Source organism: Coenobita brevimanus, chromosome 7 (assembly GCF_032717465.1).
Source record: "Coenobita brevimanus isolate Jiangsu-jjx chromosome 7, ASM3271746v2, whole genome shotgun sequence".
Lineage (NCBI taxonomy): Eukaryota > Metazoa > Arthropoda > Malacostraca > Decapoda > Coenobitidae > Coenobita > Coenobita brevimanus.
This window is the reverse complement of record NC_136960.1, coordinates 14029591-14033407: the sequence shown is the minus strand read 5'-3', so window position 1 is coordinate 14033407 and position 3817 is coordinate 14029591. Positions and strand designations below refer to the sequence as shown.

The following is a 3817-nucleotide window of genomic DNA, read 5'->3' as shown; positions in this document are numbered from 1 at the left end:
GAATTAGAATACATCAAGTTTATGAACTTGTTCACAAAAACATCTTCATTGTGCCTCAAATGATCGAGATTCCAACCAACGAAAAAATTTACACCGTGGTATATTTTAGTATTAATACTTCTTAATAGTTCATTTGGAGTATTTCAAAAAAGCTGCTTATTACCGCTAGGGGGTCAATAAATACAAGCAAAAAAATATGTTTTGTCTCTAACTGTAGTTTCGACACAAACATTCTATGAAGGGTTCTGATATACACATATCCAGTAAAACAGTTGAACAAAAACAATTGGAAATGTACATTGCAACAGCACCCCCATTTCTATTCCTACAATTGTTATAAAAAGTATATCCAGGAAGGTGATACAATGCAGCAAGATCTAGATCCAATCTTGTTCCAGTGAACCCCATTACACCAATATTTAGAGAGGTGCTTGTTAGTACGTTATCAATAAAGCTTTGAAGATTTGTAGGAATGCTTCGAATGTTCATAGAAAGTTAAGTAAATGTGTTAATATTGCTTGTTAAAGCAGAAGAGCAAAGAAATATATATTCGGAGTTCGGAATACACAGATTTCTCGTTTGTCTATAAAATTATTTACGGCTAGGTCTGTATTATAATTATCGTCTTGAACAGCTAAGGGATCAAAGTTCATATTATGCAGGTAGACGAAACCGAAATTGAAGCAGAATGATCATTAGCAAGAATATTAGAAAAACCTTCATTACCTAACGAGGCAAATGGTAAAAAATTACCAGGTTCCATTAATTTTAAATTGGGTAGTTATTTTGTAGGGAAGATACTATTTTAAGAATAAATTGAGGTGATTAGTTTTTCCTACGATCTCTGAGATCTCTTTTGTTACGTTGTTTAGAGTGGGGACCCATCTCATCCGACCTGCCCTGTACACTGCATTGCCTTGCATCCCCACCAGCATGTGAACCACCAGTGACACCACCCCCAGCTGCACCACCACCAGTAGCACCATCACCAATTGTCCCATCACCACCAGTTGCACCATCAGCAGTTGCACCATTGCCAGTTGCACGATCACCAGCAGTTGTACCATTTTGGGGTGTACCATCACGTCCTGCAGCACCGTCACGCCCAGTTGCACCATCACCAGTTGCACCATTATACCCTGTTGCACCATCACGTTCAGTTGCTCCATCACGACCTGTTGCACCGTCACATCCAATTGCACCATCACTAGTTGTACCAACACGTCCTATTGCTTCATCACGCCCTGTTGCACCGTCACGTCCAGCTGCACCTTCACGTCCAGTTGCACCACCACTTCCTGTCGCATCATCAAGAGTTACACCATCACGCCCAGCTACAACATTACACCCTGTTGCACAGCCACGTCCTGTTGCACCATTACCAGTTGCACCACCACGTCCAGCAGCACCATCACCAGGCACCTCACCAGTAGCAATACTGTCCCGGGTGACCGGTGTAGATGAGCGTTGCCCCGTTTTTTCTTTGATGATTAACTTGGTGTGTTTCAAGAAGGCAATCTTACCATCAGATCTGGCTTGTTTTAGTAGATGTAATATCCACGTTGAGTACACCGCTTCCCGTTCGATCAGCGAAGTTAAGCAACGTTGGGTCTGGTTAGTACTTGGATGGGTGACCGCCTGGTAACACCAGATGCTGATGGCATCCCTACATGTCAAGTGGGGTTGGTGGAGGATTAGTGCCCCTCCCTGTAAAACAATTAACTCTAAGCCCTTAACCACCCCGTTTGGGATACATGGCGTCTGGCAATGAATGAATGAATGAAATTATTTTTAACCCATCATGTCCTGACCGATTTCCCACCTCCGATACCCACCAATCCCGATCTATTTTGGACAAAAAATTATTTTGACTAAAACCTCCGCTTTTGTTGAGAAACAGAACAGGTGAGGCACCCCGCGTCAGGTATCGTATTCTGTCACTGACGTGTGAGGCTCTCACGTTTTCTATGGTAGGTAATTTTGGTAGAAAAAACAAAGAACAAATCTACATTTATAGATTTTGAACTAATAAACAATCACAACAACAATATAATGGTTTTCAATGATATATACAGGAAAAATAAGCATTACTGCTGCTTCTTCTGCTGCATCTGCTGCTGCTTCTTCTTCTTCTTCTTCTTCTTCTTCTGCTGCTGCTGCTGCTGCTGCTTCTGCTGCTTCTTCTTCTGCTGCTGCTGCTTCTTCTTCTGCTGCTGCTGCTTCTTCTTCTTCTTCTGCTGCTGCTGCTGCTGCTTCTGCTGATGCTGATGCTCTTTCTTCTTCTTCTTCTTCTTCTGCTGCTGCTGCTGCTTCTTCTTCTTCTTCTTCTTCTTCTTCTTCTTCTGCTGCTTCTTCTTCTTCTTCTTCTTCTTCTTCTTCTTCTTCTGCTGCTGCTGCTGCTGCTTCTTCTTCTTCTTCTTCTGCTGCTGCTGCTGCTGCTGCTTCTTCTGCTGCTGCTTCTTCTTCTGCTGCTGCTGCTACTGCTTCTTCTTCTTCTTCTTCTTCTTCTGCTGCTGCTGCTGCTGCTTCTTCTGCTGTTGCTTCTTCTTCTTCTGCTGCTGCTGCTGCTTCTTCTGCTGATGCTGCTTCTTCTGCTGCTGCTGCTCCTGCTTCTTCTTCTTCTTCTTCTTCTTCTTCTTCTTCTTCTTCTGCTGCTGCTTCTGCTGCTTCTGCTGCTGCTGCTTCTGCTGCTGCTGCTTCTGCTGCTGCTGCTTCTTCTCCTGCTGCTGCTTCTTCTGCTGCTGCTGCTACTGCTGCTTCTTCTTCTTCTTCTTCTGCTGCTGCTGCTTCTTCTTCTTCTTCTTCTGCTGCTGCTGCTGCTGCTTCTTCTGCTGCTGCTGCTTCTTCTGCTGCTGCTGCTTCTTCTTCTTCTTCTGCTGCTTCTTCTGCTGCTGCTTCTTCTGCTGCTGCTGCTGCTTCTTCTGCTGCTGCTCCTGCTTTTTCTGCTGCTGCTGCTGCTGCTTCTTCTCCTGCTGCTGCTTCTTTTTCTTCTTCTGCTGCTGCTGCTGCTGCTTCTTCTTTTTCTTCTACTGCTGCTGCTTCTTCTGCTGTTGCTTCTTCTTCTTCTTCTTCTTCTTTTTCTGCTGCTGCTTCTTCTGCTTCTTCTTCTTCTTCTTCTTCTTCTTCTTCTGCTGCTGCTGCTGCTTCTTCTTCTTCTTCTTCTTCTGCTGCTGCTGCTGCTGCTTCTTCTGCTGCTGCTGCTTCTTCTTCTTCTTCTTCTGCTGCTGCTGCTGCTTCTTCTTCTGCTGCTGCTTCTTCTTCTTCTGCTGCTGCTGCTTCTGCTTCTTCTTCTTCTTCTGCTGCTGCTGCTGCTGCTGCTGCTGCTTCTTCTGCTGTTGCTTCTTCTTCTTCTTCTTCTTCTTCTTCTGCTGCTGCTGCTGCTTCTTCTGCTTCTTCTTCTTCTTCTTCTTCTTCTTCTGCTGCTGCTGCTGCTTCTTCTGCTTCTTCTTCTTCTTCTTCTGCTGCTGCTTCTTCTGCTGTTGCTGCTGCTTCTTCTGCTGTTGCTGCTGCTTCTTCTGCTGTTGCTGCTGCTTCTTCTTCTGCTCCTGCTGCTTCTGCTTCTTCTTCTTCTTCTTCTGCTGCTGCTTCTTCTTCTTCTTCTGCTGCTGCTGCTTCTTCTTCTGCTGCTGCTGCTTCTTCTGCTGCTGCTGCTTCTTCTGCTGCTGCTGCTTCTTCTGCTGCTGCTGCTGCTTCTTCTTCTGCTGCTGCTGCTGCTTCTTCTTCTGCTGCTGCTGCTGCTGCTTCTTCTGCTGCTTCTTCTGCTGCTGCTTCTTCTGCTGCTGCTGCTTCTTCTGCTGCTGCTGCTTCTTCTTCTGCT

General features: G+C 45.3%; 1 pseudogene; it reads left to right on the top strand.

The window, feature by feature from the left end:
* Window positions 1-1546: 1546 nt before the first annotated feature.
* On the top strand, window positions 1547-1667 carry LOC145405547 (5S ribosomal RNA; annotated as a pseudogene).
* Window positions 1668-3817: the final 2150 nt, after the last annotated feature.